Source organism: Setaria italica, chromosome VIII, assembly GCF_000263155.2.
Source record: "Setaria italica strain Yugu1 chromosome VIII, Setaria_italica_v2.0, whole genome shotgun sequence".
NCBI lineage: Eukaryota > Viridiplantae > Streptophyta > Magnoliopsida > Poales > Poaceae > Setaria > Setaria italica.
This window is the reverse complement of record NC_028457.1, coordinates 1,316,425-1,332,787: the sequence shown is the minus strand read 5'-3', so window position 1 is coordinate 1,332,787 and position 16,363 is coordinate 1,316,425. Positions and strand designations below refer to the sequence as shown.

General features: G+C 47.3%; 1 pseudogene; it reads left to right on the top strand.

Annotated features, from left to right (window-relative positions):
* The first annotated feature begins 6,746 nt into the window (after window positions 1-6,746).
* On the top strand, window positions 6,747-11,625 carry LOC111258226 (annotated as a pseudogene).
* Window positions 11,626-16,363: the final 4,738 nt, after the last annotated feature.

Here is a 16,363-nt window from a genome sequence, read left to right as displayed (position 1 = left end):
GGTTGTACGATGATGGAATTAGGCAGGATGACACATCAACTCGGTCCTTAGCCATGACAAGATGGATATCTCCCACTTTGCTCAACCACTGAGGTACGATCCCAACATCCCGGCGTTCCACACAAGAAACACCCATCCATCTCATCCACCACCTCTCTTTACACCCGAAAACCCAACTCCTCAGTTAAACATACTCACACATTATTTTCCGAGTAAACAAGTGTAGTCATGTTTGAATTTGGATAACGAGTTCCTAAGCATTCTAGCAGTATTTATCATCTAAACAGAGCAACTCATATTTAGAGATAAATATGGGACAACAAGGAATAGTCATAACAATCAAGGGGTGGCTATCCAACCATGTCTTGCGATAAAACAATATGCATTTTATAAAACAGGCCAATAGGTTGTGTCTGAAAAGCTGGGTATTAAATATGCATCAAAGGGTGAGATTGGACTTGCCGTTCTCAAAGCCTTCCGGGAGCTCCTGCTCGCGGTACTGGTCCTCGGGCTCGGGCTCGCGGTCGAACTCCTCCTCGCGCTCCTCCTCGGGTACTCCGCGATCTACGGCACACACAAACGAGCACACAATAAATAAAAAGGAAAAAGATTTTACCCGTTGAGCTCCGAACAGGAAACATGAACGGAAAATAGATAGACAGGGTATTTTCATGGAATTTTGATATGCCTCGGCGGAAACATATGAGAGGGGGCCGTGGTCGAATTTGGGATTGATTGGAGGAAATTTGGCGCATGAAATGACGGTTTAAAGGAGTATTAGGGGCTTTAAAATGAGGTTTAGGACTGAACCGCGAGAGCAGGGGCCTATCTGTAATTATTTTTTGGAATGGTGGGAGGACTTGTTCGCGAATCAGGGAAATTGGTGGGTTGGATCGCGAGGAGAGGGATTTACCCTTTCTTCTTCCTGGAGACAACATAAGGTGGAGAAGAAATGGTCGTCGGTGCTCTGGTGGTGGTGGTGAAGGAAGGCAAAGTGCTCGTGGTGAGGGTGTGGAGGTGAAGGCTCGGCTCCCCCTTTTATAGGCGGCGCACGGGCGGGTGAGGGCCGAGGTAATGATGGCGGCCGGACTTTTGGCCGGTGGCGTGCCGGAGTGGTGGAGCTCGTGGATGGCGTGGCGGCGTGGTCGACGAGGCCACAGGGGCGGCGACCGGTGACCGGCGACACGACGCGACGCACCGAGCCAAGCGCTAGACGCCAAGGCGTGAGCGGGCGTGGCACGGGCGACGTGACGCGGCGCGGGCGCGGCGGCGGCGTGGCGGGCGCGGGCGGGCGCGGGCGGCACGGCGCGGCGCGGGCGGCAGCGGAGCGGCGCGGCGCGGCGCGGCGGCGGCAGAGCGGCGCGGCGCGGGCACGCGGGCGCGGCGCGCGGCCCGATGCGCGTGCCTGCGTGCGCCAGCGCCTGGCGCAAGTAGGGGGTGCCAGGGAAGAAAAGGTGGAGAGAGAAGAAAGGGAAGGGAGAGGAGGAAGAAAGAGAAGGAAAAAGGAGAAGGGAAAGAAAGGGGAGGAAAAAGAAAGAAGGAAGAGAAAGAGAGGGAAGGGAGGGGGAAAAAAATGGCGGAAATTGCGGGATTCGACTGCGCGCGGTGATGGACTTGACGGGCACGTGGCGAAAATTACGGGGTGCGGAAAAAGAGAATTGACGAGTCGGGGCCAGGACGGCGGGTCCGACGGAAGGGAAAGGTTTTGACGGAGCTCGGCGGTCGGAAAAATTTTGGAAAGTATTTTTAACGGGTGATTTAACTGGGTGTATTTTACGGGCGTTACAGGCGTAGATGTTGGTTAAAATCCATGTTTCCCCTGACAACTTACACTGTAACTCCACAGAGTGAGCAAAACTGTTTTGAAAAATTGGCTGACCCTGAAACTTATTGGCATTCCAAATCATAGTCGCTCCTCCTGAATTGCCGATGGACGGTATGAAATCAAAAAGGGTGAAAGCAGGAGGACAGAAGTTTCTGAGATACGTGTCAGAGAACACCTCTCTTTTGGTTTCTTGCAAGCAAATGATGTCTGCATTCGATTCCATTATTTTGCTTCTAATCGCATTCCATTTGACCGATGAATTAATGCCTCTCACGTTCCAAGAAAGGATATTCCAAAAACGTTTACGACTCATAAGCAAGAAAGACAAAACTTCGTTCCCAAGGGCCCCTTAATCCAAATGGGATAGAGACCCAAACCGATAAAAACCTTCAGGATCCAGAAAGAATAAACCATGACAGCCATTAAACTAACCCCAAGCACTGAGGCAACAAGCAAGAGTACCATATAGACGAAACCAATGTTCCAGCAAAAGATCCCCCTAGACAAAGATAGATTATAGTTTGTGACTGCCATAAGAAAAGGCTTGCAACAGAACATGTTCACCGACAGACAGAAATTAAAAAACAGCATTCATAACACTTTCAGCTTCCAGATTTCGGTCCTTGAGGCTTGGTCTTCTTGGCCTTCTTCGGTGTTTCCTGGGATGATGAAGATCCTTTGCTTCCTACCACCTTCATGGGGTTGGTCTTGGCTGACAAGCTAGCAGAAGAGATTTTAGACGAATCAATGCTGCATACCTTTTCGCCCAGCCCCTGAATGTGCGATGAGGATAGAGTGGGAGCTTTCGAGTGGCAGGCCAAGCAACTGTTGTTTTGGCAGGTAGCAGCACGAAAGCCTTCATTCCTAGCCTTGATTCTGCTACTTCTCCTGACAGAAGATTCACATTCCGGAACCACCGAGCTCCCAAGTCTTGCCCTTGCTTTCTTCATAGTGGGTGTCTTAGCAGCCTTCTCAACATAGGAAGCTGCAGATATACCCCCTTCTTCTTCTTGACTGATGCAAGGCAGGGGGCTGGTTCTGGGACAAACTGGAGGAATGTTGAAGGCCATCATTGACGGGTTGTCCACACAGTTGAGCATGAAGTTCCAAGCAGAGGAGGCAAGAAAGTTTTTGGCCCAATCGAAGTGCTGAGGTGACAGCAGCATGTTGATGAAGAAGGAGGCCCAATCTACTGGAATGTAAGTTACTTGTTCAGGGCAGCCTGCTGGAGAAAAGTGCTGGGCCCAAAGCCGAAAGAGGTTGGGGTTCTGAAGAGCACCAGAAGCCTTTGAGTTTGACTCCGCAGTGGGGGAGAGTGTCTCCGGAAGAACCACACCTTTGTTGATCTTTTGTGCCAGCACTGGGTCCCTATGCCACTGAGAGTCTGGCAACAACACGAGATTAACATTGATGTTCCCCATGGGCTGGTCCATTGCTATTTGGTTGGCAGGTATGATCTGATCTTGTTGGTTGTTGGCAGGCAGCCCAAGAACAATCTCCGGATGGATCAAGGGTCCATCTTGCATGGCAGCCTGTTGTGCATGAATATCCATAAACTGACCCATTGGGGGGACTGGCACCTGCTCAAGAGGTTGATCAACTTGATTGAAAGCAATTGCTTGAGGGATCCCTCCCGAGTAAACAACTATTGGGAGGGGGTCATTGCTCAGATCAGTAGAGCTCGAGGAAGGTGGTGGTGGTGATAAGTTAAGATTTAGGTCCAAGATGACCTGGGGTTCCTCTTCCTCCTCATGGAGTGCCTGTGCCTCCTCAATAAGCATGTCCAGGAGATCTTCCTCATCCATTCCCTCCTCTTCTTCCTCTTCTTCCTCTTCTTCATTAGCCATGTTGTTCTGATCTGGGTTGCCATTCAAGTCTGGTAGCTGACCCCCAGGACCCTCCAGATCCAAATTGTGGTTGTGTGGTTGGTTTTGTTGCTGCTGAACATTTAACTGAAAACCAGGGAAGATGAATTCCCCATCTGGTCCCCCTGGTGGTATGTCCTCATCTTGCAACTGGGCCCCCAGCATGTTCTGTTGTAAGATCTCACACTGAACAGTATAAGAAACACCCTCAAAGTCATCTCCTTCTGACAGAATTAGATAATGAGGGATATCCACAAGATCCGTGACCCGGGCCTTTATAATGACCCTAGCCAAAACATCATCTTTTTGCCAAAGAATCATCCTACCAAAAGATCTGATAGAATCCTCAATTTCATGAGAAGAGCGGTTGTCAATGGGAAACCCAATAAGCATAAGCCAACATTCTCTGTTAAAGTTGACCCTACGTGCATTGGGTGCACGATTGTGTTGGACAAAGGTGAAGCTAAGACCATTATTGAAAAGGGGGCTTCTAGCAATGAGAGCATCTCTATCCGATGGTCTCCCCATTCTAACAAAAGCTTCGCCTCTACCAAAAGGGCTTCTTTGAACATCTCTAACTTCGAGACCCAAATCATGTACCAGATAGTTGAAGATCGCATTCCTCAAGGGACCGAAAGGGATCTCACCAGGGGGAAGGTTCCCTAGAGTGACGATTGCCAGGTCTTCATTTCGTGGTAGCGCTCTTGGAACCACCACCCTTGTGAACTGCTGCCAACCTTGGACCATCACCCGGTGAAAGCCGGTGAGCATGAGGGGTTGGGGATCAATGTTGAGGAAGGCCATTGTTTGAGCTTGGTTGATTTTGGGTGATTGACGGAGAGCGACGCTTGAGTCCGGTGGAAGGTACTGTTGCAAAAGGGGGAAGATGGGCGGAGACGAAGCGGCAGGCAGACCGGCGGTTGGGTTGCTGGTTGCGCTTCCAGTTACACTGCCATAAAGGGAAAGCGCTAGATCCTCGAGATTGGCGAAGATCCTTGGGCTGCTTGTGCCTGTAAGCCTTTCATCAGGTGGGCCGGCCTTGAACCATGAGGAGAAGCAATCCAGAGGCCAGTCCGAAGCCTTGATGCCTGGGGAAAACCCACAGCCGAAAGTAGAGCCGCAGTGCATGATGAACGCTTGGAGACTGTGAAAAGGCTTGCAGTCATTAAGCGTGTGTCCCGCCCTTCTACAGTGCCAGCAGGAAATCCTGTTTCTGCAAGCAGATCTCCTGTGTCTTGAAGACAGACATCGGGAACATAAGAGGCTCCTACCCATGCGCGTATTCTGGTCATTAAGCTTCTCGAGGGAGGGACCACTAGAATTCAAACTCTTGCTGACCCTGTGATCCGTCTTGCAAGCCTCATCTCTGAAGGAAAGCCGATCAAACACCGATCTCCTTTTCTGAGGAGGGGAAGAAGAAGAACCCAAAAAACCAACACTCTGATGATTATTGATGAGTGCCAGATTTTTCCCTAAAGGGATGGTGTTGGCCCCTGTCAGCCTCTGAGATGAACCAGAGGAAGCTCTAACAACATCAACAAACGAGCGACGCTTCTCTGAATGATAACTGCTTTGAGAAGAGGAAAAACCATAAGACTTCTTGGGTATCTCCTGATGAAATGAAACCTTGGACCTCAAATGATGCCCCAAAAGAGGATTTTTAGAATGTGATACTGCTTTTCCATGTCTGGGACGAGGGAGTTCCCAGTGATAAGCAGGTCCAGATAGTTTCCGAGAAAAAAGAGAAGCCTTGGATAGCCCCGAAGCATTAGAGAAAAAGAAACCCAGGTTGAACGCATCACAAGAATAGTCCTTGAGGTCCTCACATAAGAAACCCACATGTTTCGAAGCCACAAAAAACTTGAAGACTTGTTGAGAAATTTGAGAGACCCAAAAACCAGATGCAGCACCTCCCAAGACATTTTGCAGACAAGAAGCGACTGAATTCGAATCCAGTCTGAAAGAATTCCTGCTAAATGCAGCAAGCATAGCGAAGCCAAGAATATGCGTCGACGAGGGAGAGACTTGGGAGTTGAGAAGATCACGGACTTTGGCTGGGAAGGCAATCCCATGACTCTGAACAAAGCAGAGAGAGGCCATCAAGTCTTACCTGAGACTAAGCCGCAGAGAGCACCTTGATGAACAGAAGGGGGAGGGATGTGTAGGGATAGGATGATGTCTCCTCAATGACTTGTTGGAAACTTTGCTTGTATCTTGTGGTTAAACTAGAACCTATACTTGTGGGCTACTTGTCTTAAACATATACTTGCGATTGTGAGCGGATATTATGATGAGGGCGCTTATTTGTGTGTGTCAATGTTATTTGTGTGCTTGTGATGCTTAATTTATGCCTGTGATGCTTAATATATGTCTGTGATATTTGTTTGAAAGGGGTCCTTTATACGTAACAAAACAATTAAAATAGGGTCAATATGGTCACTCTGCCGAGTGTAACACTCGGCAAAGGGGAGCTTTGCTGAGTGTTTTGATCATAACACATGGCAAAGGGACCTAACCCTGTTATTTTTAAAACTTTTTTGCCGAGTGTATAGGGTTTGCTGAGTGTATTGGCGTTAACACTCAGCAAAAAGCCCATAAAATTCTGTCCGTGAACGCCTATTTGCCGAGTGTCTGGGCCTGACACTCGGCAAAGCTTAACTAGTTTGCCGAGTGTCTTGGACCTGATACTCGGCAAAGCTTAATTAGTTTGCCGAGTGTCTTGTACCTGACACTCGGCAAAGTAATACTCGGCAAATGCGCCGTCACCGTGTCCGTCCGTTAAACCTTTTTGGCCGATGGTTCAAGTATGCCGAGTATTTTTTGACACTCGGCAAAAGGGTTTGCCGAGTGCCCGATATTTGACACTCAGCAAAATTTGTTTGCCATTGGAAACTTTGTCGAGTGCTAGATGCCGAGTGTTACACTCGACAAACCCTTTGCCGAGTAGTCTCTAGGCTTCAACGAGTGCCCCTGGCACTCGGCAAACCTATTGTTCCCCATAGTGCCTTTACCTATCTGTCAGAATGAAATTTAAGAACAACAAGAGAGAAGTCAGAGCTTCTGTCATTGATCCAAGCGACATTATAAACCATAGGTTACTGTCTTACCATGACCTTGTTAATGCCACATACAACTTTAGCAACAACCACCTGTTGGGAACTGGGAGCTTTGAAAAAGTATTCAAGGGACAACTGAGTACTCCCTCCATACTCACAAAGGAAGTTGTTTTGGACAGCGACACGGTCTCCAAAGTATTACTTTGACTCTTTATTTTTATAAAAATATTTATCAAAAAGTGATATATGTATATTTTTATGAAAGTATTTTTCAAGACAAATCTATTTATATGGCTTTCACTTTTTCAAACTCAACAACTTAAAAGTTATTCATGATTTATATTCCCAATGTTTGACCCAGACCTTGTTCAAAACGACTTCCTTTGCGAGTACGGAGGAAGTACAGGTTTGGTGGTTGCAATAAAAGTTTTAGACATGCGGCTGGAAGAAGCCGTTAGAAGCTTTGATGCTGAGTGTGGTGTGCTTCGCATGGCTCGGCACCGCAACCTAATAAGGGTACTTCACACCTGCTCCAACCTAGACTTCAAAGCACTCGTTCTCCAGTACATGCCCAATGGCAGCTTAGACGAGCTCCTGAACTCTGGATTTAGAAGGAACTTGGGGTTCCTTAAGAGGGTGGAGATCATGCTAGATGTGTCGATGGCGATGGAATATCTGCACCACGAGCATTATGAGGTTGTTCTGCACTTGTGACCTGAAGCCTAGCAACGCACTATTTGACAGCGACATGATGGCACATGTGGCAGACTTTGGCATTGCAAAGTTGCTATTGGGTGATGACAGCTCCATGATCACTACTAGTATGCCTGGAACACTTGGGTACATGGCACCAGGTACTTCAACTTGTGTACTATCGCTATACCTTTGATGGGATATTATCAGTAATGCAGTGTATCCTGGCTGATCAATTAATCGTTGTAACATTTTTGTATTCTAAATTTCTGGAGCAGAGTATGGATCCTTCGGGAAGCATCACGCAAGAGCGACGTGTTCAGCTTTGGGATCATGCTTCTTGAAGTATTCACTAGCAAGAGGCCCACGGATCCCATGTTCGTTGGTGATCTGAGCATTAGGCAGTGGGTTCTTTAATCATTTCCATCAGAGATTGTCCATGTTGCGGACGACCAGCTCCTGCAGCTGCAAGATGCTCCCTCTGTTGCCTGCTACAGAATATTTGAGTTAGGTTTGATATGCTCGAGTGGCTCACCTCATCAAAGGATGTCAACGAGGGATGTTGTGGTGGCACTGAAGAAGATTATAAAGGATTACGCCAAATCGGCATCAACCACAACATCCGAGTACTCTCCCTCCCATGAATGCCGTCGTCTCTCTCACCGGTTATGAGTTGTGATGATGACCTGACGAGATTGAAGAGGCTCCGTGGCGACGTTCGACTACACCACCAAGGGCGTCCTGCAGGCCGCGCTCAACCTCAGCGAGATGTGGAGGATGCAGGCACTACGGGACACAGGCAAATTGCCGAGTGCCAGGGGCACTCGACGAAGGGCAGAATACCCTCGGCGAACCGTTTGCCGAGTGTAACACTCGGTAAACGGCACACGGCGAATATCGAGTCGGCAAACACTAGTTTGCCGAGTGTTTTGTGTCAGGCACTCGGCGAACAATTATTGAAAAAATAAAAAAAAACATGTACCAAACCATCCGCCGCCGCCACCTGCTCCTGCTCTGCCGCCGCCGCCGCCGCCGCCACCACCACCATCCACACCGCCACCAGCCACCGCCACTGCTTCCCGCCGCCACGCCATGAAGCAGATCCGGTGGAGGGGCGTCGGGCGGCGGCGGATCCGGGGCCGGGGGCGTCGGGCGGCGGCGGATCCGGGGGCGTCGGGCGGCGGCGGATCCGGGGACGGCGGCGCCGGGCGGCGGCGGATCCGGGGCCGGGGGCGTCGGGCGGCGGCGGATCCGGGGGCGGCGGGGCCGGGGGCGCCGGGCGGCGGGGGGCTCCGGGCGGCGCTGGGCGGCGGGGCCGGGGGCGCTGGGCGCCGGGCGGCGCTGGCGGCGGGGCTGGGGGAAGGTGTGGCGGCGGGGCCGGAGGAGAGGAGAGGGGAGGGGGCCGGGCCGGAGGCGTGCGGTGGCGGCGGCGGCGGCTGGAGGCGTGCGGCGGCGGCGGCATGTAGGAGGCAGGAGGGGAAGAGGTAGCAGGGGAAGAGAGGAGAGTGGGGGGAGGGGGCCGGGCCGGCCGGGGGGGGGGTTTAATTTCTTGTGGGCCGTCTGTTTGCCGAGTGTCCTACGTGGACACTCGGTAAACGGTTGATTTGCCGAGTGTCCACCATAGGACACTCGGCAAATGTTTTTTGAAAAAAATTTAAAAAATATCCAACAGTTTCAAAAAAATACCAAATTTTCACACGAACCAATATAGGTTCTCTACTGACTATACAAAAAGTTTTGTAGTCAAACCGAACTCGATCGTCACTTCGACTCTAAATTTTATCGAATCGTTCTCAAAGTTACTATTCTTCTTCTGAGATGCTTCGGTTTGTAATCATCGTACATGATGAAATGTGCAAAACCTTCTCAATTTTTTTCCACAGCCTCCACGTATTATATCATCACATCATGGCAAATCTCATAATTTTCAGACTTTGATTGTTTTTTTACAATTTAAAAATACTACTGCCACACGTTCATGGTCGTGTTTCCTGAACAAGATGTTCGAAATTTCTTTTCATTTCATGGGTCAGGTCTCAAATTGGTCCAAATAACATGAATATCATTTTTCTACTCATTTTATTCCATAATTTGAATCGCTTGCAGTTCAAATTTGACTTATACCAAAAATTTCCTTGAAATGCAATTAATTAAATAAATATAGCAAATAAATTCAAAAATATACCAAATTTTAACATGGAGTACCACATGTTGTATGTGGGGAGTAGAAAAAATTTCATGGTGAAAAGAGAAAAAAAATTATTTTTTTGCCGAGTGTAAAAAAAAATACTCGGCAAACCCCCCTCTTTGCCGAGTGTTTTTTTTTTACACTCGGCAAAGAGGGGGCTTTGCCGAGTGTTTTTTATTTGACACTCGGCAAAGCCCCGATTTGCCGAGTATTTTTTTTTTTTTTGCCGAGTGTTTTTGACTTGGCACTCGGCAAAGAGCTTATTTGCCGAGTGTCCGAAAAAAAACACTCGGAAAAGCCTGTGCCCAGCCCAGAGCGTCACGTTCGTCGACATCCACGACACCGGGTCCAAGATGAGCTGGAGAAGGTCCTGCAGGGCTACGCCTACATCCTCTCACAAGTCACATCCCGTGCATCGTACGTCCTTGAATTATTTATCTTTTATTTATTTATTTACTATAATATTATTCTGATATATGGATGTAATGTGTTTGTTGGCGGTGTAGTTCTACGTTTATTTCTTTGATCCGACCATGAAAGACGAGATAGCTACCATGATAAGAATCCGGGCGCGGAACAAGATCGGGCTGACGAGCTCGCTGCAGATCCTGCTCCCTCAAGACGACGCAATGACTTTATCGGATCTTTGGGCTATTTATACCCCAACCACTCCCCATTTAAGATTGTTGGAGTGTCTTGGTATACATTGGAGACCAAGACTCATTAAGAACACATCAAGTTACTAAAAGTGCGTAAGTGATTTATCAAAGGCTTAGCACAAACTTAGGAGAGTGATTAGTGCTAGCGTAGGCCTAGAGTAGAGAGAGTGAAAAGTGTGCCATCATTTTGATCGGGTTCAAGAGTGAACCAAAGTGTACAATAGGTGTGCCGGCCCCATGGAGCCAATCTTCTCATGATTAAGACATATGTGCACAAACCAACACACTCATCACACTTCGGGGAATATGCTCAGAAAGACAAGGATATTCACAGCGAAATCTTTTACATAAAGCATTGATGTTACAAAATGTGAGCTCCCATACAAATTTGTATCATATATTATCTAAGGCTTCGTTTGGATGTCGATATTGAAGACCTTGGCATTGAATTGGGTCAAATACAAAATCAGACTAGTGTTGGTGTTGAGTTACAATACCAAATCAGACTAGCTGGAATTTTATGAGATAAATAATTCCAATTCACGTTTGGAAGTTTATATCCTGGAATTGATAATTGACTGCTCCTTTCCACATCTTCTTCTCTCCAAGGCGACCAGGCGCAACTCGCTGGCAAAGGAAGCAAGGAGGAACTGCTCATCTCCACCAAGGAGCTCTTGCCGCTGCTCATGAATAGGAGAAGAGCGGTGCATGGCTTGGAGAAATGGAGCCACACTGCAGAGCTCCTCCTTGTTGTGCTCGTGCTTCCTGCTGCGCCCCCCTCCCCCCCCCCACCGGTGGAGGAAGGGAGGAGAGGGGCGGCCCATCGGCGAAGGAAGGTGGGGGAGGACGAAGTGCACCCGCCGGAGGAGGGAGGGAGAGGAGGGCGCTAGCGGCGGGAGACAGGGGAGGATGGCGTGCGCCCGCCGGTGGAGGGAGGCAGGGGATGGCGGTGCGGCTAGCTGTCGGAGGGGATCTGGAGGAGAAATCGGGCCGATTCGTCCCAATACGAAGGGGGAAGGCTTGGTTTTGATGAAGCGTTATGTTAGTCGTGGGTTGATTCCACGGTATTGGATTCGTAATACCAACTCTCAATTCCATAGACATCCAAACAACGGTCTTCATCATATTCAATTCCAATTCTCAATTCCGAGCTCCATTACTGACATCCAAATGGAGTGTAAAAGATAATTAAAATTTTATGGATTGTTGAAACTCCTTCAATTCATACTCTGAGCACTGGTTTACTTTCCCAAACCTGTAGGCACTTTGGGTTCCTATCAATTGCAATCGAATGGGGTTCCTGCAGCAACGAATTGAAATGGGTTTTGTTGGACCCTGAAAGACTTTCACTACTGACCTGGAATTAAAATGCTAATCTATGAGTGCTACCAGAACAAATCTTTCTTCACGAGTATTTGAGTTGAATTAAAATATGTTAATCGAAGGGGTTGAATTAAAAGATGCTTCTTCTTCCAGCAACCTGAACGAGTTCCTTTCACCAGTATTTGAGTTCCTTTCACCAGTATTTACCTATTTGTCAGGTAGAGAAATCTTTCACCAACGGTTTCTTCTCAGTTGAGCCATCTCAAGGAACTCTGTACTGTAATGCCATGATCATCAATCTTCGATGCTAAAATGGAATCAACATGGACGGTGCACTCAAACCTGTGGTGATATTAAATCGTTCATTCAGTGAAAAGCAAGTTCAGTTGCTGAGTTTGTGTCTTGTGAGCTTGTTGTGGAGCATCTTTTGTTTTCGGGTGTACTTGTAAGACTATATGACTCAGATTCGTACCTTTTGAGCTCCCCGTCCTCATTCGCCTAATTATGCGCAAATCCCAGTTGCGGCTTTATGTATATAACTCTTGATTTACAAGTAATTATGCGCAAATCCCAGGTGTGTTTGTGCACACCTACACCGACACCGGGTCCAAAACGTGCTGGAGAAGGTCCTGCAGGGCTACGCCTACATCCTCTCACATCCTACGTCCTTGAATCATTTATCTTTTATTTATTTATTTACTATAATATTATCATGATATATGGATGTAATGTGTTTGTTGGCGGTGTAGTTCTACGATCATTTCTTTGGTTCGACCATGAAAGACGAGACAGCTACGATGATAAAAATCCGGACGTAGAACAAGATCGGGCCGACGAGCTCGCTGCAGATCCTGCTCCCTCAAGACGACGCCTACATGGCGGAGATCGATGGAAAGGTGGCAGCCAAGGTTGGAGCTAGGTACCACTAAGGTTTGAAATCTCCGCTATAGCTGTTTGCAGGCTGATCAATCTATTTGTGTTTATGTACAACTTAGCAGCTATAGCCCGCTATAGCTATTTTAGTGGTCATCTGCAAAATACCTTTAGTCGGATATTTAAAACACTTGGTTTCAATGCCAGCAAGACTGTTCTCTGGCCCAGAGTTCGTGGTGACCACAAGCGGGAACGATTTTCGCAATATGGGAGAACAGGTACATTGATTGAGCCAAATTCTTCATTTACTTTGATCTGTACTTACTGCTGTGAATTTGTTTCGACCAGCTCCAATGTTAGCAGCAGTAGCTTCCACAGGAAGGCCGCGGATCGGAGGTGGCCACGGTTCTTCCGTGTTAGCACAGCACAAGTTTAGGAAAGAAAAGTCTTCCGTGCTGAATCAGTCAGTGACGAATGCTGGACTCATGCAAACCAAACCTCGGGACCAATTTAAGGTCAAATGCCTGACAGCAACATGTGTGACTTCGAATTCATGCTGTTGGAAAAGAAGCTGTGGCCGGATTGGGACCAGCAACTATCTGCCAATTATTTCACTGGGAGTCTGGGGGCATCCATGACTTTGTATGTTACATGTCAAATCCACTTCAAATTTTGTTTGCATCTGACAAGAAAATATCGACGTAAAGTGTGGCTTCCATCCAAACTCCCAATTTTGACACTATGCAAAAAGAAGATTCCCCGTCACATCAAACTTGCGGTACATGCATGGAGTACTAAATGTAGACGAAATAAAAAACCAATTGCCCAGTTTTGTTGTACTTTGCGAGACGAATCTTTTGAGCCTAATTAGTCAATATTTGGACAATAATTCACAAATACAAACGAAACGCTACAGTGTGCTATAGTGCTACAACAGTAATTTTGGACACCCTTGAATTAAGGCAACTAAACAAGGTCTGTGTCAAATTCTACTAGCTAGTCTCAATCGGCTGGGTTTGTCAGGAAAGCAACTGCATGGTACCATTCTAGAACAACCTGAGTCTTTCCCTTTGATAAAAATATTGTAATGGTTGGCTGAAATTCTATATGATAGAGACGTCACAAGTTTAGCAAGAAAAAGTCTACTGCTAGTGCATGTTACTTTGTTGTAATATATCCAGTTTATTGATTTTTTAGCTAATAAAGTACTTTGTTTTCAGTTTAACAACACATATATATCCAAGCTTATAATTAATTACACTGTTTCGTTAACTTTACAGAATAGAATAAATGTGTTATTTTTTCCATGAGTGAAGTGTAATGAAGCTCCTCTGCTTCTGTCCTTTTGGAAATGCCCTGTTGTGGTTCACGACCTGAGTCACCTACGAGACATGCATATATATCCTTATCCTACCTGAAGAGAAAAATTTAAAACGAAAAAAAATTACAATTGTGCAACTGCCGAACAGGCCACCAAATAAATGAACCAAATCCAGGACAGGCACACCCTCGAAAGCAACACTAATCCACGTTAGTCTTTACGTCTGTGGAGTTATTGATCAGGAAGCAGCATCCGACGGTTAGGGATGGATTTGGATGTTTGAAAATCCGAATTATCCGTATCCGCTAAAAATGTCAATATGGATATCCGTATTCATATTCGTTTTTAATATGGATCTCTAATGGATGTATTCGTATTCGATTTTCAATGTTTTTCTCTATCTGGTACCATATTCATATTCGACAAAAATATGAGATATCCGACATTATCCTTATCCGCTAAGTCCTTTGCCACTGATATTATCCATGCTCGCACTTCTTCCTTGATTTTTGCCAGTAAAGTGATGGCTGCCATCTCTTCCTGATTGAAAACATGCATAATTCACTCCTTCCAGATCTCCCGTATGGCCAGGAAGACCATTGACGATGTTCCCTTCCTGAGAGCTTCCATTAATCAGTTTTATCTGTCATGTTTATGCACCAGTCCATGACATTGCTGCTTTGTCGCCATTCTAAGGGGTATATGCTAGGCTAAGCAGTCCATCCGGCCAGCAGGCTCCAAATCTTCCTGGTGAACTTGCACTCGACCAGTAGGTGATGTGCCGTCTCTGCTAGACTTCTACATAAGGTGCATACAGGTGAGTGTGGCCATCCTCTACGTGCAAGTCGATCAGCGGACCACACTCGGTTTTGCAGTATGAGCCACGCAAAAAATTGTACTTTGGCGGCGCCCAACAGCACCGGAGTGTTTTGATTTGTGCTGCTTTGGTGGACCCTAGGAACTGTGCTTTGTATGCGGAGGCTGTTGAGTAGTTTCCAGTCGATGTAAATTTGCAATGACTGATGTCCTCATGTTGTGTTTGTAGTTGGGTCTCTGTAGTTATTCACCAAACTGTCATAAATTCTTGTAGGTGTATGGTTATTATGTCAGCATGTGAGTTTATGTCACTAATCCGGTTGTTCCCTGCAAGGCCTCCGCCACACATCATTTTTTCCTTTTGGAGATCGTGTAGATGTTTGGCACAATGTCCTTTGGTCTCCATGTAACACCCCATCCACAAAAGCCGCATCGCCCAGCCCTTCCAAGGGGCGGGCACGCGTACACATAGCACCTTGCTTACACTTTCGTCCTCGCTTCGTGTAAAAGGGTTAACCCGAAGGTGCTATGGCTGGTTGATGAAGACTTATAAGTTGGCTCCACCATTGCTAAACTAGCAATGTTGTACTAAACATGCGCACCCGCGCTTATGGGCCACACTGGGCCAATCAAATTGGACCGGGTGTCACATTCACCCCCCTCAAAGAACCCGACGTCCTAGTGGATCTAACTCACCCACGCATAAGCAAATGTTAAGGAACGTTCCCTCTAAGCGTACGACCATACGTCCAATGCCAGCGCTATATGTCATGTCGTGTGCTTCATCCCGGGCCCGCATGCACCATGCGCCATATGCCTGCACACTAGCCCGTACGCGCAACCGCGAGGGTTAGCTCTGATACCACACCCCATCCAACAAAGTCGTATCGCCCAGCCCTTCCGAGGGGCGGGCACGTATACACATAGCACCTTGCTTACACTTTCATCCTCGCTTCGTGTAAAAGGGTTAATCCGAAGGTGCTATGGCTGGTTAACGAAGCTTATAAGTTGGCTTCACGCTTGCTAAACTAGCAATGTGGTACTAAACATGCGCACCTGCGCTCATGGGTCATACTGGGCCAACCAAATCATGGGTCATACTGGGCCTACCAAATTGGACCGGGTGTCACACTCCACGCATATCCAAACTTATAATTACAGTTTTCGTTAACTTTTCAGAATAGAATAAATGTGTTATTTTTTCCATGAGTGGACTGTAATGAAGCTCCTCTGCTTTTGTCCTTTGGAAATACCCTGTTGTGGTTGGGTGGATGTGTTCGTGGCGCTGTTCGACAAGCATGCCGAGGTGCTTAAGGACATCGCCTACACCATGGACTGAACTCACTGAAGCAAGAACAAGACTGCAGCGAACAAAATTAAATTGCTGCGTGTGTGTTTTTTGTAACATGAATAAGTTTTGTTTGAGAAGAACATGGAGAAATAAAAATGGAAGTATCATCTTCACATTTTGATTATTGGCTGATCATCCTGCCTTCTATTCTACGTAGTTTATGACTGGTTATGGCCCTTCAACGTTACCAATTTATCATTATTGGCTGGCATTGAGGTCATCGCGCCACTGCTTTTGTGCTTTGCTTTAGGCGTGGAAGGCGAAGAGGGAGGGGAAGGTTCAAGCCTCTAAGGTCGTCGAGCTGTTCGATCATGTCGGAGATGGCGGCAACGGCCGACGGCGGGCGCCAAAATTTTGGTTCGACGAGCCGGTCGGGTCAGGTCCGGTGCGCAA